The sequence below is a fragment of the Rhinoderma darwinii genome, chromosome 5, assembly GCF_050947455.1.
Source record: "Rhinoderma darwinii isolate aRhiDar2 chromosome 5, aRhiDar2.hap1, whole genome shotgun sequence".
NCBI classification, from domain to species: Eukaryota; Metazoa; Chordata; class Amphibia; order Anura; family Rhinodermatidae; genus Rhinoderma; species Rhinoderma darwinii.
Window position 1 is genome coordinate 267,784,779 of NC_134691.1, and position 24,578 is coordinate 267,809,356.

The 24,578-nt window shown below is 40.9% G+C and overlaps 1 protein-coding gene across 1 annotated transcript in view; it reads left to right on the top strand.

Moving 5' to 3' along the window:
- Window positions 1–801: 801 nt before the first annotated feature.
- Window positions 802–24,578, top strand: part of CPNE4 (copine 4) — a 434,578-nt gene continuing 410,801 nt past the window's right edge. Inside the window, exon 1 of the mRNA XM_075827119.1 lies at window positions 802–1,149. The gene's annotated coding sequence lies outside the window, so the exon portion shown is untranslated. The remainder of the gene's footprint in view (window positions 1,150–24,578) is intronic.

Below are 24,578 nucleotides of genomic sequence, written 5' to 3' on the forward strand. Positions count from 1 at the left end.
CTGTGTGGCACTATACACAAGGTGGAGCTGTGTGGCACTATACACATGGGGGAACTGTATGGCACTATTTACAAGGGATTGGGCTGTGGCTCTATCTACAGGGGTCAGTGTGTGGCACTATCTACTAAGGGGGGCTGTGCTGCACTATCTACTAAGGGGGGCTGTGTGGCACTATATACAAGAGAGGTGGGCTGTGTGGCACTATATACAGTGGGAGGCTGTATAGCGCTATATACAGTGGGGGCTTTATGGCGATATCTACAGGGGGGCTGTATGGCACTATCTACAAGGGGAGGTGGGGGCGCGATCTAAAAATGGGGTGTGACACTGTGTATAGCCTAATATAGTGTGTGTGTGTGTGTGTGTACGGGTGTGCGTGCGTGCGTGCGTGTATATACACCCGTATAAATAGTCACGTTTGGATACATACACATATTTTATGGGATATGAAATAATAACAGGCACAATTTTAAATTATAATGAAGAATTATAAACAAATGAATTAGCATTTTCTAGAGCAGATTGCAGGACCTATTAATAGTTATTGAATAGTTTTCATTTTTTTTTTATAGAAAATTGTACATGTCAGAGTTATCTTAGTGTATTCAAAATATTTTTTCTCTTTGCCTTCTCAAGCTGTGAGGCTTCAGGAAAGTCTGAATATAAGGTAAGTATGCAGCATGTGAACGTTCAAGATGCACCCATGGGAATTTAGCTGCACATCCTAGTCGTGATAATTCAAATCATCCACTAGAGGGCGCTTGTGCTCAGTGTTCTGGAAAGCAGCTGGATCTCGCATGAGATTGTGATGAGCTAGTGAAGGTGGATTGTTCTCATTGTATGTGCTGACTCCTTACCACAGACCTCTCACTCCTTCCATCCTACTTTCTCCACTCCTCATCTCCTTCTCCCTACTGAGTGGCTCCATCAGCACTGATCAGACCTTGGAACATCTTCAGTGCCCTAGGCAACCCTCACCTTCCTCAGGCTCTGAGAATGGAGATGGGATTTGCAGAGGTATCTTCAAACTCCTTTGCTTACAAGATCATCTTCCTTATGTAACTACAGGGACTGGAAGACAGCTACAGGCAAGGAACTTTATAAACCATTCAAGGACTAGCTGTATCTTCACTTTATTGCTCCATACAGGTAGGTTTTGGATATGATAAATAGAATAAAATCTTATTTTATTGTCATTTTTTGCAGCCATTAGCAACTTTCACCAATGTCTTATTAGCACTTTAAACGCTCCCCATGTAATGCTTACATTGCCCCTACGCTTTGAGGATATATAAGGCTACTGACTACATCCAAGCTCAGGCTATGTAATGTGATCCTTAATATAACCTTTTTATCATCAGTTTCTGAACTGTAGGTTATATTTAGCATAGCACATGCTGGCGGTAAAATGACATTATTTTATACTAAATGACTAAACACCCCTGTATAAACCATAGAAGTAGATTTTGCACAGACAGTGCTTGTCATTATTGTATTACACTTTTTCTGCATGTACTGGAGCTGGGCTGGGGATTCCTTTCAATTATTAAAGACCCTTTTTATATACTAGGGTTAGGGGTAATTTGGAATGACAGATACAGCCCATCCTGCCCATTTGTCATTCTGCATTGTATGCAATTTGATAATATTCCTCAATCCTTATGGATCCATAAACAGCTATTGCTGAGCTGGGTACAACATCTGGACTTACCTGGGCTACTTTTTGTTTCACATATTTCCCAGTGTAATCGTCTTAACACATTTACAGGGCAGGGATTGCCATATGGTTTATGTCTTTCCGCACTGGAAATATTGAAGTGCTGAGTTGGTCAATGTAGCAGACCTGAGTTTGTCATCTTGCATAAAGCATCCTAATACCACAGTCTGCCATCTGTGGTTTTCCATATAACTGCAGGTGAACCTACCGCATTATATTAACTCAAAGTTATCGCAATACACACAAGAGTTATATGACAAACTCAGCTCTGCTATATTGTGAGGCTGTGGATACTCCCCTGTTCTTATAAACTAGACTTGTCCTCAATTATTTACAATACAGACACCATCAAGAGCTGAAAGAAATGAATATATTATGTACATGGAACACTTAGTGCTTTATGTAAGCAGGCAGCACAAGCAGACAGCAACTGACAATAGTAAGTAAGGGGATGGGGTCAGGGCGCATTATACTTCTATTGGTATAACTGACTCCTGTGTTCAGTCTATATCATCTTTTATAAGATGGTCAGGAGGTGTAAACTTTCCAAAATAACGCATGCACCTATTCTATAGAGCTAGGGAAGTTCACATTCGTATTGAGGAAAATTGCGGTGGTGTATTTGTTCTACACCTTCTTCTACACCTTCTTCTTCCAACCTGATCCTTTTTCATTCTCCATTATATCTGCACAAATAAGTGAAAGCGTTTTATTATTAATTTCATTTTGTGATTACTTTATAATGGATAAGCAAAAACACGTTATAAAAAACAACAATAATAAGTAATCAATGAAACAATCCCCCTGATCCAACAGATTTATTGCTAGCCCATAGAATACAATTCACAAATTATTTATTTTGCACAGAGGAGAGTGAATCACAAAACTTCAAATTCTAATAACAGCACAACGCGGATTTATTTTATGTCTAGTATTAATAGCAACAAAAACAAACATTTATACAGGAAAAAGTATATGCAATATTTCAAAGCAGGGATCTATACTGAGGATAATATAGTAGTTCCACTTTTCCTCACAACAATTGGCTACATGTGTATGTTGCTGCATAGGCATTATAGCTTTGCTAACTATATAATACATATACTATATACTATATAATACATTTTATTTTAAAAAAAAATTGCTATTCACCTCCATTCCTCAATTTCCCCAATTGCCAATTCATGTCTTTTGTAGTTGGGAAGCATTGTACCCACTGTACTGTGTTATGAGGATTTTTGGAGTTTAACCCTTTTTTGTTTTTCATTTCTTGTTTACTAACTTTATGTTTCGTAAGAGAGATCTAAAATAGTATAAAATAGTGTTATACGCAACACCCCTAGAACAAAGTGTAGTGCGATCAGACACTACATATAGAAAATGTTCATGTCTGGAGTGAATCACAGTTTGGGAGGTGTGAGAGAGGGTGATACAGGTGAATCAGAGATTGTTGCTTGTCTCAGCTCTTAGTGGCATCACGGATACTTCTCACCCAGCAACGCTTCTCTCTGGGCTTTGTATTTGTCACTACCAATTATTGCTCAGTGACATGATATATACCGTACATTGCATTCTTTGCTGATTCACTGCTTTATCAATGTTTCTGACTGTACTGAATACATTCCTGCCAACACTCACCTAAAGTCAAGGGTAGATAAATATATTACCGGAGTTAAAGCCTGGTTATTTGTTACATTAAAAGGGTTTGACATCAATAGGGCTCAAATAACACAGCACATATAGTGTACCAATATGAACGATAAACATATTTGACTAATATGAGCAGATCTTGAAAGTAACAACTGCAGGGGGTATAGTTTATTTACTGTTGCTTGTCCACGTATGGGTAGCTATGGGGGTATCCCCTCCATAGTGCTGCGTGTATAGATGAGGAGTAATCCCTTCTTCATCCTCCCTCCCTGGAATACAGTGTCCAAGATCCGAGTTCAATTTGTCATTTGGCACACTTCATTGTGATATTGCGATTTGTTATCTGCGGTTTCTATAGGACTACAAGTAAAGCTGCTGAGTTAATTAAGTACGTTATTACAGTAGGCAGAGTGCCAAATTCAGCTCTGCTACATCTGTGCATTTGTCAACAAAATTGCATTGCGTAAGGACTGTACAGGGAAGACTTTAGTTATAACTAAACTGGTATTGGAAATTCTACTTCAGTAATTTGAAAGATTGTACGTTACTATAATATAAACTATAATATCATAATGTATGCAAGATTCATTTGTTCGTCAGATCCGCTATTTCATTTTTGTACATTCTCTCAACATCTCTCAATAGGGAGCATGGTCCGTGCCCGGCAATTATAAGCTTGTTGTCCTTCATTAAAATATATTTACGAAGCTTAGAGCTGGAAAGAACGCTTTATGTTTCAAGTATACTTGAGAGAAAACGACCGCTTCTCATTTACTTCCTGCGGCTGTTTATGTATCATTTACCCAAATTCAACTTTCCATATTTAATCTCATATCAAGTATTTTATAAATGGGACTGATCATTCATACATTGGTATGTAGTGTTCTCCAGAGTACCCTGAATGGTTACATGTGGTAAATGTGAGATCATTGAGATGTCTGCTGTCTCTTAGGGCTTATTCAGACGAACGAGTGCAAACTCGGATGTGAAAAACGTCCGTTTATCACGTCAGAGTTTCACCCGTGTGGGACCCGTTTTCACGGATCCCTCATAGACTTAAGTCTATTGAGGGATTCGTGAAAACGGAAGAAAATAGAACATGTTCTATTTTTCAACGGACCCTTCATACGGTCCGTTAAAACAACGGCTGTGTAAGCGGCCCCATTGAAATACATGCGTTTACAACGTTTGTGTGAATAAGCGCTAACATGTAGAAAGTGACCACAGGTTCTGTGAGATTACATCTGATATTGGGCTATTGGCTTAAATTCTAAGACTTTTTTTGAGTTGAATCCTATTGCTTTATAATGATCATTCTAAGGGTATGTTCACACGGCAGCGTCCGTAACGGCCGAAATTACGGGGATGTTTTCAGGAGGAAACATCCCCGTAATTTCAGCCGTAACGGCATGTGCAGGCGCTTGAACGCCGCGTCAGTTACGGACGTAATTGGCGCTGCTATTCATTGGACTCAATGAATAACGACTCCAATTACGCCCCAAGAAGTGACAGGTCACTTCTTTGACGCGGGCGTCTATTTACGCGCCGTCATTTGACAGCGGCGCGTAAATACACGCCTCGTGTGAACAGACAAACGTCAGCCCATTGCTTTCAATGGGCAGATGTTTGTCAGCGCTATCGAGGCGCTTTTTTCGGACGTAATTCGGGGCAAAAACGCCCGAATTACGTCCGTAATTAGTGTGTGTGCACATACCCTAAAATGTAGAGGATCATTATAATGAAATATGGAAAATTTAATTTGACTACAAATTGCCCATCTTGGACTTTTAATATGTAATCATATGTCCAACTTCACAAATAGGCTGCATTCAGGAGCTGATCATCTGCGACTGCTTTAGCTTTTCCAATCATCATACCCAATGTCATAACCAAAGTGAAAACTAGACCTTTAGGGCAAAGCCACACGTGGCGGAATTGCTCTTGAATTCCGCTGCGGACACTCCGCAGCGTTAATCCGCAGCGGAGCCGTTTCTCCATTGACTTCCACTTCTATTTAGTAGGGTTCGTTTAGACGAGGCTGAAAATGCCGCTGCGGAGCATAGGCTGCGGTGCGGAATTTGGTGTCCGCAGCATGCAATGGATGTTGCGGAGTTGTGGCGGACTGGTTGCGGACTCATGGCGGAATTTCTCCATTGACTTCAATGGAGATTCTAATTTCCGCAATGAAGTCCGCAGCTGTCATGCACATGTTATGTGTGCTGCGGATGCGTCTTGCTTTTTTGCCATGACATTTCTTCATTCTGGCTGGACCTATGTATTTCTAGGTCTACAGCCAGACTGAGGAAGTCAATGGGGCTCCCGGAATTACGGGAGCGTTGCTAGGAGACGTCAGTAAATAGTCACTGTCCAGGGTGCTGAAAGAGTTAAGCGATCGGCAGTAACTGTTTCTGCACCCTGGACAGTGACTACCGATCCCAATATACAGCAACCTGTCAAAAAAATAGAAGTTCATACTTACCGAGAACTCCCTGCTTCTGTCTCCAGTCCGGCTTCCCAGGATGACGTTTCAGTCTAAGTGACGGCTGCAGCCAATCACAGGCTGCAGCGGTCACATGGACTGCCGCGTCATCCAGGGAGGTCGGGCTGGATGCCGAAAGAGGGACGCGTCACCAAGACAACGGCCGGTAAGTATGAAATTCGTTTACTTTCACTAGGGAAAGTGCTGGCCCTTCTCTCTATCCTGCACTGATAGAGAGAAGGGAAGTACTTTCACCTCAATACGCAGCGGCTAGTCCGCATCAATTTACTGCACATTTTGGGCAGATCCGCCGCAGAATCTGCAACGCAGATTCTGTGCGGCATTGATGCGGACAGTTGCGGAGGAAATCCGCCACGTGTGGGCATGCCCTTAAAAAGATTGTCCACTTTGAAGTGATCCCTTCCTTAATAAGGATACACCTCCTCACATAACCATCACGGTCATCCCCCAGTTGAGTGATCACCTGATCACATCCCAAACAGCAGTGACACAGTTCAGCAATGTAGGATCAGTAAATCATACCAGTCTGTGCATGGGCAAGCATTAAACAGCTGTAAAGCTGTACTTATTTCCATAAAGTCTTGTAAGGGTATATGATAAAGGGTTTTCAACAAAATGGGACAACCCGCTCTAAGAATATGTGAAATGTGCTTTTTCGGTACATCAGAAGTTGCACAAAATGAATCCCTTAAAGCAAATTATAAGTGGCAGTTTTATAAACTGATGACGTCATAGTCATAAATCCTTTTATAAACATCCTCCCCGTCACTATCATAATTATCTGGGATTTGCCATATTTTTGAATAAAATCATATGCAGTTATCCTACACGTAATGTATTTCCTACTCTTATGCTGTTGATATAGATGCATGTGGATGAGAAGTACTAAAAATATGGAATAATAAGACATTTAAGTCTCCAAAAAGCTAATAATTAAATAGGACACTTCAAAAAGTGGCCAAAATCTATTATACATTTTTACATTGGAATCATGATGCCTTTTTGAGGAGTTGTTGAATGCAAAGTTCCTCGAGCTTAGGTGGGTTCTTTAATATGTGGAAAATGGCAAGTGACAACTATTTTCCCTATTTTGGTTTTCACCCCTTCCGGCCCCAATGATTATCCTGGAAAACACATTCAGCACAGGTTTCATTTACGCTGCCCAGTCTTTGCCACTATGTAGGTCAGATCTACCATTGTGCATTATTTCCCTGGATGGATGGACACTTTAAGGGGGGATTCACACGAGCGTGTATTCGGTCCGTGCGGGCCGCGTGGTTTTCACGCGGCACGCATGGACCAATACAAGTCTATGGGGCAGTACAGACAGTCCGTGCTTTTTGCGCAGCGTTTGTCTGCTGCGCAAAAAGCGCGACAGGTTCAATAACTCTGCGTATTTCGCGCATCACGCACCCATTGAAGTCAATGGGTGCGTGAAAATCACGCGCACCACACGGAAGCACTTCCGTGGGACGAGCGTGATTCGCGCAACAGCAGTGAAAAGGATGAATGAAAACCGAAAAGCACCACGTGCTTTTCTGTTTCCGAACATCCAAACGGAGTGTCTTTGCGATGAGCGAAGCCGGACAAGCGTACCGAACTTCACCGGGTTCGGCCAAACTCGTTTTGGCCGATCCCGGCAAAAAAATTATCGGTACGCGACGTCAGGAGATAGTCACTGTCCATGGTGCTGAAAGAGTTAAACTGTTTCAGCACCATGGACAGTGACTTGCGATCCCAAAATACATTAACCTGTAAAAAAAAACCGAAGTTCTAACTTACCGATTACTCCTGTCTCCTTCCTGCAGTCCGACCTCCCGGGATGACACTTCAGTTCAAGTGACAGCTCCAGCCAATCACAGGCCAAGCACAGGCTGCAGCCAATCACAGGCTGCAGCGGTCACTTGGACTGCCGCGTCATCCAGGGAGGTGGGGCTCGATGTCAAGAGAGGCGCGTCACCAAGGACGCGTCACCAAGGACGCGTCACCAAGGCAACGGCCGGGAAGTTCTCGGTAAGTATGAACTTTATCTTTTTTTTTTACAGGTTTTTCGCTGTTGTGTTCGGCATTCACTGTCGAGGGTGCTGAAAGATTTAGCTCTTTCAGCACCTTGGACAGTGACGGGCGTTGACAAGCCTCATCTCTATGATGCCGGCTGCGCGAAAATCACGCAGCCGCGCATCAGACACGCATGACACACGCAGCTGTCAAATGGTTTTTGCGCTCGCAAAACGCTGCGTTGTTTGCGCGCGCAAAAACGCAACGTTCGTGTGAATCTGCCCTAAGGCACACTTTACACCATCTTTAAGTTGTCAGTTGCAGGGAAAGTAAGAAAGGTAACCTTACTAAATGAAAAGTTTAGGAATAGTTACCCATCTCCTATCATCCACTCCCATTTTTGGTTAAAAAAAAAAAGCAGAAGCAGAACAGATCCCTCTAATGCTAGTGTGAATGGAGACTTACGCATTCAATTTCCTATAGTTAAAACTCCTAATAGTATAATTTGGAATGGATTCCGAAAACTTTTTACAATGTATTATGTTACGCAGTAGGATTTTGTATTATGAGAAATGACTCCCAAACACAGCTTTCTTGCCACAGTTCTCATTTACAAACATTATATATACTGTGAAAAGACCACTGCTGATCTAGACCAGATCTTTCTGTGACAGATATTCTGTTCAGTTATATTTTATGCATATTGACCCTCTTCTCTAAGATGACCACCCTTGAAGAAAAACATTTGCTACTGTGTGTCATACATCATACATTATAGATATAACATACATAATAGAATTGGCAGTGTTGGATGCCTAAAATATGTGTAGAAGAAACCTCCAGAAAATACATTAAGAAGCTGGTAGTGAAGAGCTTGTTCTCGACTTCTTTACCAGGCTAATAGCCCTTTGGGAATTCTAATATTCTCATAATGTACAGTTTACTAGCGTATATGTTACACTATATGTAATCCAACCTATATGCGTTGCATTATAGACTACAGTGATCGGCTCCCCGCCGTCATCATAAACCCGGCTCATTGGAGCCATGAATATGTAACACTGGGAGTTATATTAGTAATATACTGTATTGTATGTCGCTTACTGACCAGTATAAGGGTATGTTCACACACACTAATTACGGACGGAATTCGGGCGTTTTTGCCCCGAATTACGTCCGAAAAATACGGCTTGAAAGCATTGACAAACATCTGCCCATTGAAAGCAATGGGCTGACGTTTGTCTGTTCACACGAGGCGTATATTTACGCGCCGCTGTCAAATAACAGCGCGTAAATAGATGCCCGCGTCAAAGAAGTGACCTGTCACTTCTTGGGGCGTAATTGGAGCCGTTATTCATTGACTCCAATGAAAAGCAGCGCCAATTACATCCGTAATGGACGCGGCGTTCAAGCGCCTGCACATGCCGTTACGGCTGAAATGATGGGGCTGTTTTCTCCTGAAAACAGCTCCGTAATTTCGGCCGTTACGGACGCTGTCGTGTGAACATACCCTAACTTTAGGCTGATTCTAGAACATAGGGAAATTTTCTTGTCTCAACCAATAATGCAGTTTTTCAGTTCAGAGACACTAGACTGCTGTTAATACAATTAAAGGTATTTCCGCTTCCCAAGACAATCAAAAATCCATTTTAACTATTTTCTTTGGACGTAGTAGCCATGGAAATGTCAGTTTGCTGGTAATGAACAGGCTTACTCCAGTTCATGGGCTATACTACAAAAGATAATAAAAAAAATAACATTCTCCATAGAAATGGGATTCAATTGTATATATTGTTACACAATAGATGCTCATGGAACTTGGACCTTCCCAAGGGAATCCCTTAGTATTTCATTTTTTTTCCAGGTCACATGTAAATGAAAACTGATGCGGTATGCAGGAACGTGAACGGTCCCTATTATATGTGGAGGGGAACAAGCTAGTGGAATAACATAAATATTTTATCCTTGTTTTTGTAGGAAAAAATATATTGGAAAGGATATGTAATACATTTACATGTATCCTATATGACTTAATGCCTATCTGCATTTTTGTGAATCCATTATATAAATATTTATTTTAACTTTATATATCATGACGTTATTTGTAATACATATTTGTTTAAAGACTTTGTCTGGTTTAGAAAGTCCAATATCTAATACCCTATTAGGTAATTCTTAGGTAGTAAATGGGGGTCTTCCATGCAGAACCCCCAGCTCTCATTTAGGAGGACCCAGCTTATTTATGTATTACACTGACCGGCCATTAATTTACATTTTCACTGTGTGCAATGCTTCAATTTTCCTTTGGGGGCGCTGCAGAGGAAAGTAAAAATATCAAAATATATTGATATAATTTGATAAATATTTAAATATTTACTCATACCGATTATAGCAAATGCCATGACTACTTAGATTCTGTACCAACTGCCATTAGGGTCTGTTCTATCAGGTTTCTGTCGTATTTTAATGTCCAGAAACGTGTAGTCTGCTACCCTATTCTTTCCTATTAAAAAAAAATGGAAAGCTGACCAACCCATTAGAGTCAATAGAATCCTCTAGGATCCGTTCCACAACAGATCCATCATAACTGTCATTGGTCCGGAAATAACCCAACAGTTGAGCTATGATCAGAAAAAAAAGTTATGAGACAGAAAAGCGTTAAAAGATATAAAGTTACATACTAATTATCGCATATCTGTGCTGTGCTGAATGTAAGCTGACGGTCTCAAGGGATTTTGTTGTTGCTTGGAAGACAATGGCTTTCATATTGGCTAAACAGAGTTCCTTGTGCTCTCTGACCAGTTATTAACATTGACCTCAAAGTAGACAAGCTCATTGTTTTGACATTCTGCTTCCTCTCATCATATAAAACATGTAAACCTGCTGTATTGTACTATGCTATGGCACCACAAGTTGTCCAAAAAAGCATAAAATATCTAATATTAACTTTATCATCACAGGTGGTGTCTTTTAAGCAAAATACCACACAAAAATAAATAAACACCTATTTTATTCATCAACAAGTACTGAATAGCGGGTTTAGACTGAGTTCAGACCTGCGTTGGAGTGCATACAGCACTACGTTTGCTGTCAAAACACCGAAAAGCGAGATCAAACCCCGATGAACCCCATTATGCGTCAATTGGTTCTGTCGGGCGCTGTTAGAATCCGGGCACTGCGTCGTGGCTTCCATTATAAATATCAGCCATTATGCAGATGTGAACAGTCATATATATCTTAGTAAATATACCATCAATGATAAATATGTTCAGATGTAGCAGAGCTGAGTTTGTCAATGATGTGCTTTAATGATGTGTTGTCTGTGATTTCCATAAGATTGCAGGCAACCATACTGAGTTATATTAGCTTGGTGCACAGAAAAAACTGTTAGATGACAATTTCATCTCTAATATCCATATATATATTGATTCAGTATAGAGTATGAGTGCCATGCGCAGAAATACACGCACTTGCGCTCCTTGACAAGCTATCAATGAGGTTATTAATGGTTGTCTGAGGAATGTTATGCCATGCTGAATGCACTTGGGCATTCAAATCATTGATGTCCCAGATGTGCTCAATGGGAGACAAGTCAGGAAACGTTGCAGGCCATGGTAGCACATTTAAGCCACGCAAGCTGCTCACAGTAGCACGTGCAACATGCGGCCTGGCGTTGTCCTGTTAAAAACGGCTTCTGGGACACTTTGGAGAAATGGCCGTACCACTGGTTCCACTAACAAACCAATGTAATTCTGAGCTGTTAGTGTACCTGAGATGAAGACTAGAGGGCTCTAGCAACCGTACATTATGCCACCCCACACCATAATCCCGGGAGTAGAACTGGTGTGACGTTCCCTTGTAAAGGCCTGTTCATGGCATTGCCCACATGGTCTCCAGACCATTTTCCTGCTATCACTGCGTCCAAAATAAAAGCAGAACTCATCGCTGAAGAGGATAGACCTCCAATACAGCCTCCATTGCCATTTTGCTGTGCACCATGAGAACCTTTGAGAATGGTGGTGTGTGGCCAAAGGAACACCTGTAGCTGGACGTCTGGCTCGTAGCCTAATGTCGTGCAAACACCTTCTGATGGTTTTTGTCGACACTGATTGCCGCTTGTGTTGTGACGTCCAAAATCACTTGCAGTACAGAATGGATCACTATGCGCCATTCTTCCAATCAGACAATCCATTCGTGCAGCGGTTTACCTTCACGCACCTCTTGCTGTCATTCCTGTTCGTTGTTGTTTCCCCAACCTCCGGGACACGCAACGTTAAACAGTGCTGACATCTCAGCCTAGACGCGTAGCGATCTGCCGGAGTGATAAACCATGCTCTCTCAGTTCAAGGATTCTGTCCCTCTCAGTTTGCGACAAGTGGCGATCACTGGCACGTCAATAAACAGGAGGCATCGCACAACCATCCCACACCACGATCCGATTTTTGAGGTTTCATGTGGCTAAAAATCTATGCTTTCAATCTGGCTTTTATGCTCCTTCCACACGTCACAGATTGGAGCTAGGTGCTTGAAAATGTGATCATTTGCTGATCTTAGCGACACCTCCTACTTCCTCAATTTACATAACCTTACAGCTTGTCCTACTTGGTGTTGCAATTTCAACGTTGTGGTGTGTGTGCGCGTATAAGTGCAGCTGTCCTCATATAAGTAGGTCACAAGCTCTTCTCCATTATTGCACAAATTTGCAACTTCATCCCCACCAATGCTTTTCACTGTAGCTCTGCTTGTTCAGGTTGGCTTTTTTGTATAATCATAAGCCCACCACTGCAGGATCACCTGGATCTTAAAGCAAAGACTAGTAAAAATTACTATAAGCAACTAAACCACTAGTGAGAAAAATATGATCAAATATGTGCTGTATATGTACTACGGCAGCTGCACATGTACTAACACAGATGAGACCGTACGCCCACCAAATATCAGTGGGCTCTGACTGATGGGACAACCAAAATCCCCATTGGAAATGTGGAAAGAGCTATATGTCATATATCAAATTCCATTAAATCTGAACAGTATACATTACTTACAAGTTACAATAACATACTTTTATATATATATATATATATATATATATATATATATATATATATATATATATATATAAAAGTATACAGATATACATGTATATCAGTAGCGATAAACAATTAACCAAAAAGTAATGGTGGAGGGAGAACCTGTCCTTTTATTTTATTCTGTGGTATGAGGACTTCACTACAGATGTAGCAGTTGCATTGTTAAATAACTTTTCACATCCTAAGTATCTTCTCCTGACCATCAAATTATAAGGAGGAATTGTATCTAATATTAGCTTAATTTCTTGATAAACTAGATATGCGACGAGTATTGAAAACTTTGAATCCTTCTTCTACTACTACATATGAAGCTTACCACTAGAGGGAACTACTACACCACCCTATATGCTAGAACATATGCTATTCGGAGCTTAGTTTGACTTGATCTCTTTTTTAGTACATCATGCTCAGCATTAAGACAAGACAATATTGCATACGTGATTTTCTGCTAGCTCCTAAATTAAAATGTGTATTGTTAAATTCTTCCTCATAGCAATAATTTGCTATTCATTTATTCATTTTACAGTATGTCACCACAAATGGACAATTTTAATGTCAATATTGATTCTTTTTTTTTTACCTATCTTAATTTGCATAAATTGTACTGCTTTAGAAATATTAGGAAAATGCTTAATCAACAATTCCCTAAAACTTTTTTTATCGATGGTCTTGCTAGCAGGGCATTAAAAGAGGAAACTGCAGAGAATTTACAGTCCTCCAAATGCCCTGCTTTATTTTCTTATCTCTCGTTGAGTGTTCCCTTAATAGAACAGATTTACTTGTGACAATCTGAATGTGACAAATCAGTTTCGGATGGAGCATGATATACAGTATAATACTGAAATCTATGTTGGTGCTACCTGGAGATTATAATTTCCTCCAATGTTGTAGGTTACCCAATTAATTGTAATAATTTTGGTCTATTCACCACTACTTATATGAAGTTTCCTCTGCCTATGAAATTCTACTCTTGCCACATCATTTCTGTATATCAAAGAGGGAACCAGGAGAAATAAAAAATATAAAATTTGATACTATGACAGGTTCCTCTTTTACCAGTTCTAAAATCCTGCATCTACAGATATGTCCACCCTTACCTTTGCTTAAATTTGGTTGAGACCTCCAATTTTTCATTAAACCAATGTAATACAATATCGCGACTTGCTAGTAAAACCCTTCACAGGGTATAATTTGCATCATAATCAGTGGGTAGCCACATATAGACACATATAGCATAGACATCTCGTGACAGAATATCATGAAATCATGTTGCTGCTATTTTGCCACTTATTATTGACTTTACTCCATATAGAGATTATTTATGACTTATAAACCTGTGTGGCAAGTCTGTTTAAACTGAAGCTCCACCCTGGAGAAACTTTTAAAGGGTAACTAAATGTTCAACAAACTTCTGACATGTCATAGTGACATGTCAGAAGTTTTGATTGGTGGGGGTACGAGCACTGAGACACCCACCTATCGCTAAAACGTGTGAGCGCTCAGCTGCTTCAATTCTGTTCGGCTTTTTCCGGAAATCAATGTATCGGAGTACGAGCTCAATAGAAAATCTATGAGCCCATACTCCGATAGATCGGCTTTCCGGAAAATGCTGAACAGAAACAAAGCAGCTGAGCGCTCACGCGAGCACTTCTGCCTCTTTGTTTTACCGATTGGCGGGGGTCTCAGTGCTCGGACCTCCACCAATCAAAACTTCTATCTAATAGGGTACTTTTAGTATATGTATTACTTTCCCATACTGGCTCTTCCAGTGTGATGTTTACCCTCAACTTGGTGTAGCATCGTGCTGCTTTCCATAGTGTAGTACACAGTCCTGGAAGTGAAAGGCTCCGTGGACAGAAATGCTGCAAACTTTTCTTGCGGATTTACGCACAGATTATCAGCAGCAGATTACAGTACTAGCCATGTGGATGAGAGTTGAACAATTCTTCTACATATTCTGCGGAAACCAGCATGCTCATTTGGTTAGGGATGTTCACAGTGGATTTCACCGTTTTCGGTGTAGAAGAGGTGAATCCACAACAAATCCACCAAGTTCGGACACCGAAACAGATATTTCCACAATTCTGTCCCTTCCCCTAACAGCATGCAGTTTTATAGAAGCTGCTGCATCCCCCTCCTCCCTGTTTACTATAGACTGTATTACGGCAGATTAAATTTTGGAAGATTAAGGAGGTTTTTGAAGATTAACAAACAGGGAAAGGAAGACAACTGGAAGGTGAGGAAGACACCACTTTTCTTTGATTAGAAAGTTCAATATATTGACAAGGACTACTATGATGTTATTATTGGAATCCCTTCAATAAAGATAAACAGTCTGTCTTATTATTAAAGTGGTTGTACAAGATAAGAAAAACATGGGTGTTTTCTTCCAAAAATAGTGCCACATCTGTCTACAGGTTGTTTGCGGTATTTCATTTTAGCCCTTTTCACTTCAATAAAGCTGAGCTGCAATACCAGACACAACTCATGCACAGGTGTGGCACGGTCTCTGGAAGAAATATGCCATATTTCTCAAACCCTGTACAACCACTTCAATTCAATCAGAATGCCCTTGTTGCCAAATGGAACATTTTCGATCTTTTTTTAATATAAAAAAAATTGATATTTATGCAATTCTCTTAAATATTCTTAAAAAATGGCGAAGCTTGACTTTCAAAATAATACTCATTGCATGACACTAAAGCAGATCTAAGCCGATTTTACAATCCAAATGATGCAGATATATGAATGCTATGTACAGTACAATACCTTTGATGCAGCATTTGTTTCCAGCACAGAACTGCAAGATCATCTGGAACGTCACACGAAAAGACTGTAGACTGCTTAGCTAATAACACCTTAGCGGACTGGGACTAAAAAGTAGCCCTGGTATACACGCCACATTAGACCACATAAAGTACATGACGACCCTTTACATCCTGGTGCATGAAGGAGTTAAAGGGGTTTTCCGGAACCAAAAAAACATATGTCTTTTAACTAAACAATGCAAAATAATACATTTTGTAATATACTTACGTTGGATCCGATGTCTGTAGTGGCGTATCCCATCCTCGGTCACGTGACCGAGTGCTGACTTGAAATTCCAACTTCCTCCCCAGACCCGTCCACTATCTCCAAGTTCCTGTTTCCTGTCCTCCGAGTGTACGGTCACGTCACAAGTGACGTGACTGTACCACGTGTTTATGTAGAATTTCCTCAGCCGATTTAGAGCATGCGGAGTTGACACACTCAATGTCCACCACGCATGCTCTGTTAGATGATGTGGCTGTGGGTAGTACGGAGCATTGCATGCTGGGACAAACGCGGTGCATGCAGGGAGGACAAACAACGGAAGAGAAGAGGAAAGAAGATAGTGAGGTAAACAACCTCCAAAAGTTAAACAATAGGGTGTAATCAAAGAGGAAAGCTTTTTAACTGGTTGCCGACACAGGACGAGTATGCTCGTCCTGAGCGGCGAGCACTTCGCGCATTAGGACGAGCATACTCGTCCTGTGTGACAGCCGTCCCTGCGCGCGTCTGTGCGCGCGATCGAGAGCGGGGCAACGGCTGTAATACACAGCCACGGCCCCCGCTCTGACAGCGGAGAGGAGAGAAACATCTTCTCTCTGCTGTTAACCCTTTGAACGCCGCGATGAAAGCTGATCGCGGCGTTCAAAGAGAGGGGACTGCACATTGATCGCGTCACAGAAAATAACTGTGACGCGTTCAAAGCCCACAACTCGTATGGCCAGACAGCCCAGGGTCCATTGAAGGACCCCAGGGCTGTCTGAACATATTTCCTGTTGTTAGGGCATACTGAGGTATGCCCTAACAACTGCCTGTGTACAATCAGTACACAGGCTAATGTACTAGCATATAGATCTATGCCAGTACATTGCAGTTACAAATTCAAAATCAAAATGATAAATCCCTTTATGGGATTAAAAAAAAAAGTTAAATGAATGTAAAAAAAAAATAATGGTAAATAAATAAATAAAAAGTAAATAAAATACACAGAAACACACATTTTTTTATAATAAATCAACTTTTTAAAATATAAGTCCCAAAACATGAAATAATATAGACATATTTGGTATCGCCACGACCGTAACAACCTGTACAACAAATGTATAACATTATTTATGATGATCGGTGTACGGTGTAAAAAAAAAAATATTAAAACTGCTGTGCAACTGCTTTTTTTCTGCATTTTAATCTAATTAAAAATTTATAGAAATTAAACGATAATGTATTTGTACCAAAAAAATGGTACCTACATAAAGTACAACTCGTCCCGCAAAAAACAAAGTCTCATACAACTACGTCGTACAAAAAATAAAAGCTTTATGAGCGTCGTGATGCAAAGAGGGAAATGTAAAAAAAATTGCTCTGTCCTCAAGGCCAAAATTGGCTGTGTCCTTAAAGGAACAGTGTCATCACAAATATTTTATTTATATGTTAAAGATGTTAGTGCCTTAATATAAACGTTTATTTTCATTTGTGTGTTTGTGTTTTACTGTTTCTTTTTTTCACACTTTTTCTTCCCTATGGGGGCTGCCATTTTTTGTTCCATTTCTGTGTGTGTCGATTAACGACACACACAGACATGGAATACGGCAGCCACAGTCCCATAGGGACTGCGAACGGCTCCCGTCCCATTGACTGCCGTGTACGGCGTCTGTGTGGGAACTGCGCATGCGCCGCTCCCACACAGTCCTATTCGAAATTGGCGCCGTCCGGCGCCATTTTCCTGTGGACCGGAAGTCGCGGCCGGACAGTGATATTACTACTTCCGGTCGCGGCTTCCGGACAAGTGCACATGGGACAGCGGCAGCAAAGGGAGCGGACGGGCCGCGGCGGCAGGAGCAGGTAAGCGATTTCAATGTATGTTAGTGTTTGTGTGTGTTTACTACTGCATGCAAACCTACTACACTGTGAGTTACCTCAAAAAATGGCGACACACAGTGTAGCAGGTTAAACCTTTCAAACCCCTCGTTTATCCCGGCACTAGCCAGGATAAAGGAGGGGGGGATGCTGAGCGCTCACTAGAGCGATAGCTTTTAACCCAATGTTGCAATGCTGCAATTTTGGGAACTAGCTCCAAACAGCTCCATCTAGTGACCAAAAATGGGTAGTATTATAAATTTTGAAAAATTTGAAAAAATTTATAATATTTCCTGACTCGCGAAAAAAATAAAAAAAATTTGAACAATGTTTAATCACCCACACACTAAATGTTTAAATTTTAAAAAAAAAACATGTTTTTGGGGCGACACCATGCCTTTAAGGGGTTAAACAAGAAAACGTTATACACAGTGCATAATGTATTAATATAGAAGTGTTGCAATGATTTAAAAAAAAAAATATTTGGAAAACCCCTTTAAAGGCGAATGGACGTTTTAAGGATTTGACCAATTATACCTAAGTAACAGCCTGATTACTGATGAAAGTTTATTTTCCACAAAAAAGCTGTCATGTCTTCAAGCACAAATACAGCAACAGTGACACAAATGCATAACTTTTAACACAGGTCCTATCTAAATAACACGTAGTTAACATTTAGTTAAAATCAGAAAATCCTATGGCCCTGTTCACACGCCGTGTGATTAAGCTTCCCATTCAAATAGCGTAGTGTAAAAAAGAAGCGTCTTGTTAATTGTTTGTTCCCCTAGACAATGGAAGTCCTAATTACGTGCCAAAAAACATGCCCTATCTGTTACAGTCTGCAGTGAGAATAGAAAAGGAGGCCTAACCTTGCTTTTTGTACAATTAACTTCATGAAGCTAAGCCCTCTTCAAGCGAGCTGTGAAATCACACAAAAGCCACTAATCAACCCAGAAAAAAATAACATATGCAGCTACAGATAAGGGGGTTTTACACTGGGCAATTATCGGGCAAACGATCGTTCATAGAACGACATGATAATAACGTATAGGGACGAATTATCGGAGTAACGACCGCTTGTCCCCATACATAGCTCCTCGTGACAAGAGCAAACGAGCGCTGATCAACGAGCTGTTCCCGTCCAAAATCGGGCGGTGTAATAGGGCCTTTACTCAAAAATAAAGTTATGACCCCTAGAATGACAAGAGGGAAAAACTAAAAAGTGTCCCTAAGGGCTGATTCAGCGAACATTGCGTTTTTGTGCGCGCAAAAAATGCGGCGTTTTGCGCGCACAAAAACCACTTGACAGCTCCGTGTGTCATCCGTGTATGATGCGCGGCTGCGTGATTTTCGCGCAGCCGCCATCATAGAGATGAGTCTAGTCGACGTCAGTCACTGTCCAGGGTGCTGAAAGAGTTAACTGATCGGCAGTTAACTCTTTCAGCACCCTCGACAGTGAATGCTGATCACAATATCGAGAAACCTGTTAAAAAAAAAGAAAAAGTTCGTACTTACCGAGAACTTCCCTCCCGGCCGTTGCCTTGGTGACGCATACCTTGGTGACGCGCCTCTCTTGACATCGGGCCCCACCTCCCTGGATGACGCCGCAGTCCATGTGACCGCTGCAGCCTGTGCTTGGCCTGTGATTGGTTGGAGCTGTCACTTGGACTGAATTGTCATCCCGGGAGGTCAGACTTGGAGGAAGAAGCCGGGAGTTATCGGTAAGTCAGAACTTCTTTTTTTTTTTACACGTTCATGTATATTGGGATCGGAAGTCACTGTCCAGGGTGCTGAAACAGTTGAACTCTTTCAGCACCCTGGACAGTGACTATCTCCTGATGTCGCGTACCGGAAATTTTTTTGCCGGGTTCGGCCAAAACAAGTTCGGCCGAACCCGGTGAAGTTCGGTTCGGTTGTCCGGGTTCGCTCATCTCAATGACACTCCGTTTGGATGTTTGTAAACAGAAAAGCACGTGGTGCTTTTCTGTTTACATTCATCCTTTTGACAGCTGGTGCGCGAAACAGGCAGTTCGCACGGAAGTGCTTCCGTGCGACCTGCGTGGTTTTCACGCACCCATTGACTTCAATGGGTGCGTGATGCGCGAAATATGCGGAGATATTGAACATGTCGCGCTTTTTGCGCAGCGGACAAACGCTGCGCAAAAAGCATGGACTGTCTGTACTGCCCCATAGACTTGTATTGGTCTGTGCGTGGCGCGTGAAAACCACGCGGCCCGCACGGACCCAATACACGTTCGTGTGAATCCCACCTAAAGTCCATAATTTTCAAAACCCCATCCACATGTTGCAAAAAAATCTTTGAAAAATTGGCATGCTATAGATATTCAAATTTGCAGCATGTCAATACTGTTGCGGATTTTTTGTAGATTTTTACTGCAATACATTAGGTGAAATCTCCAGCAAATCCACGAGAAAATTCACATGTAACACACTTGGATCTTAGCATGGATTAGTTGCGGATTTGCAGTAAAATCCGCAGTGGAAAAAAATCTGTGGCGGAAAATATCAGCTATGTTTGTCCTTAGAGTAATGCGATAAAGGGGTTCTACGGGACTAGAAAAAGGGTCTACTTTTTTTTTTCCAGAAACAGCGCTATTCTTGTCCTATGTCATGTGTTCACTTCAATAAGCCGACCTGAAATACTAAAATACCAGCCAATGGACACGAGTGGCACTGGAAAAAAAAAAGCAGACTTTTTTAATCTCATAAAACCCCTTTAAGCATGATCAAGCCAGGCTTAAAGAGGCTCTGTCACCAGATTTTGCAGCCCCTATCTGCTATTGCAGCAGATCGGCGCTGCAATGTAGATTACAGTAACGTTTTTATTTTTTAAAAACGAGCATTTTTGGCCAAGTTATGACCATTTTCGTATTTATGCAAATGAGGCTTGCAAAAGTACAACTGGGCGTGTTGAAAAGTAAAAGTACAACTGGGCGTGTATTATGTGCGTACATCGGGGTGTGTTTACTACTTTTACTAGCTGGGCGTTGTGTATAGAAGTATCATCCACTTCTCTTCACAACGCCCAGCTTCTGGCAGTGCAGCACTGTGACGTCACTCACAGGTCCTGCATCGTGTCGGCACCAGAGGCTACAGATGATTCTGCAGCAGCATCGGCGTTTGCAGGTAAGTCGATGTAGCTACTTACCTGCAAATGCTGATGCTGCTGCAGAATCAAGTGTAGCCTCTGGTGCCGACACGATGCAGGACCTGTGAGTGACGTCACAGTGCTGCACTGCCAGAAGCTGGGCGTTGTGAAGAGAAGTGGATGACACTTCTATACACAACGCCCAGCTAGTAAAAGTAGTAAACACGCCCCGATGTACGCACATAATACACGCCCAGTTGTACTTTTACTTTTCAACACGCCCAGTTGTACTTTTGCAAGCCTCATTTGCATAAATACGAAAATGGTCATAACTTGGCCAAAAATGCTCGTTTTTTAAAAATAAAAACGTTACTGTAATCTACATTGCAGCGCCTATCTGCTGCAATAGCAGATAGGGGCTGCAAAATCTGGTGACAGAGCCTCTTTAAGTAGCCAAATCACAGCTAAACTGATCTCCTATCTGTAAGCAAATCCTGTCATCATAAAATTTACTTTGATCTTCCAGTACACAAATAATACTGCTATATACTGTACATATTTATAATACCACCATACATATAAATAATGCTGCTATATCCTGTACACAGCCATACAAATGTATGCAACATTAAAGGGGTTATGCAAATTATTAAAATTAGGATAGGCCATCAATATTATGGTGGGGGTACAACTGTCGGCGCGCCCGCCGATCAGCTGTTTTAAGGGGCCACGGCGCTCGTAGAAGCATTGGAGCCTTTTCATTATGTACATGGTTCTTCTCTTCATTCATACTTGCACGCGCCGTTACATTTTTAGTGGCTATGCGAGGAATTGCACCACTGTCCCATTCACTTAAATTCTGTGTGAAGTTACTGTCACCAGGTGTTTCCTGTCCACCCACTGATGTCAAGCCAAATCATTCTCTGGTTACAGAGCAGAATTGATGGACTGCAGAATGTGTGGGAGGTCTCTCTTCAAAGCCTGCCAATACAAGTCTATGGAGAAGGAAAGGGGGGGGCAGGAGGAGGAAATAGGGAGAAACACAGACACTCTGCCCATAGATGTCTATGGAAAGGGGAGGGCGGAGCAGGAGAAGAGTGAGAGAAACAGACACACTATCCATAGAGGTCTATGGAGAGGGGAGGGGAGAAGGGAGCATGTGGAGGGATTGAGACACAGACAGACGTGCTGCTGTTTATTACGGTATGTTTTACAAAGTAGATGTGACAATGTCAGAGTCTTCCTGTCTCTATGACTACACCGTCAATATAATACCATGTGTAAGACAGATCGGTGGGATTTTGTGAGAAAAGTTTATGTAACTCCAGACAGTCGTACTGCATTAACAGAATAATCACACGTTACGCCTGACAAATAAAGCAACATGGTATTCCTGCTGACAAACAATTTGTTTCTGTCCAAACATTTTACAGTGATTGAGGGAATCTAGTTTTAAAGAAATGTAACAGGCACATCCTACATTAATTCCCCATAAACAAGCCGACGCCAGCACATTGAGCGCACACAGAAATCTTGGCGTATTTGACACAATTCACAATTATCGTTTCATCGCACACAAACACTGAAATGATTTTTACACGCTTGTTACAACGCAGGCAGCTGGGTCTAGTGTGGGCTTTCTGGCCATGTAATATGTGCTCACACCAGCCGCTAGCTTCTAGTGCACATCTTGCTTGAATGCACTCTCTTCCACAACAATTACCCAGCAGATGCTTTGATGTGACTGGTGATCTGCCAAACAAGGCTAATACTATTACAACAAGTTAAAGAAGCAACTGTGCGACTATTGACATATTTCTTTATTCTGGCTAGGAGACTTTTTCATTAAATTTTTATTATGATGGCACTAAGAAGAAAATATGTAATACAGACAAGAAAGGATAAGCTTTTATCGAACCGAAACAAAGAATACTATAAATATTTATTGAGGTCTATTTAATCGGTCATAATCCTTGCATAAGGGAACCAATACCTTACAGAAAACCAATACTATTTCCCTAAATTATATACAATAAGCCCAATTAATCAATGTAGAAAAAAAAACATAAATATTTTATTAATTTTACACAAATAGTTATACAAACCATTTATTTATTTATTCTGGCTAGGAGACTTTTTCATTAAAGTTTTATTATGATGACACTAAGAAGAAAATATCTAACACAGGCAAGAAAGGATAAGCTTGTATGATTACCTATGGAGCCATTAGAAAAGCACAATAGGGATATGTGCAAGGAGAACAGGTTTTCAATGCCATAACAATGTACAATGCATGACTTTATTGAATAAATACAGGCTAGAAATGTTTTGTTTTTTTCCTTTTTTGTTATTTCTGTGATGGTGAAACTATCTATCTATCTATCTATCTATCTATCTATCTATCTATCTATCTATCTATCTATCTATCTATCTATCTATCTGTCTGTCTGTCTGTCTGTCTGTCTGTCTGTCTGTCTGTCTGTCTGTCTGTCTGTCTGTCTGTCTGTCTGTCTATCTATCTATCTATCTATCTATCTATCTATCTATCTATCTATCTATCTATCTATCTATCTATCTATCTATCTATCTATCTATCTATCATCTATATCTAACTACAGTATCTATCTATCTATCTATCTATCTATCTATCTATCTATCTATCTATCTATCTATCTATCTATCTATCTATCTATCTATCTATCTATCTATCTATCTATTTATCTATCAAGAAAACAGTTGCTGTGAATCGGAAAACAAGGGTCACGTGTTGGGACGAGCACTTATTAGTAGTTTATGGCATATCCTGTAGATATTACATAATTGTGTAACATGGAAATACCCCTTTAACTAGTTTTTGGTCATTATATTTTGAGCATTTTTGTTACTTGTCTTGTAAGCAACCAGAGAAGTGTTGTAACAACCATCCCAGTGCCCCATCACTCTGGGATGGACTTTTTTGTCTTTACCCCTGGTAGATTTTGACATTTTTCTATTCACCTGCACATCAAGGTACAAAATTCATTTCCATAGTCAATATCTTGGAGAGTATTCAAAAGTAAGTGTGCCTATTAATGAGCTTATTTTGCTTATTGCCTTTATTGCATGGAATACTACACGTCTTTATTACATTGGCCTGCTCGGAAATATGAAATGCAATTTGGAGTCTTAATTATGTTATGACTGTGCAGAGTCAAAGCTAAAATATTGCATCCGGCATTTCTTCCTCTCTTCTCCATCCTGAATTATAATGCAATTAACACCTTGGGTCAGGAGGCGTGGGAAGAGGGATGCAGGCACACAATTTTAAAATGTTAATGCTTTTAATATTTCATGCTGCTACCTCCGGGTTTATTAATTACATTTATGCTTTCATTTATGTATGTACTGTGGGCATATGCCACGGCTGCTGAGGGAGCGAGCCAGCCTTTCAGCTTTCATAGCATCTAAACTGTTGAGTAAAGGGTTTAAAGCAATATAAAGAGCTGAGATTTTTAACCCTACTCCCTGGTTTATTAAAAAGTGAGATGCGTATTTCAGTCGTGTTTGCAGTACAGGCATTATATTTCATGATCCGGCAGGCACAAAATTCCTGGTGCTTTAGCCTTCACCCACCTATATTAATACTGGGAA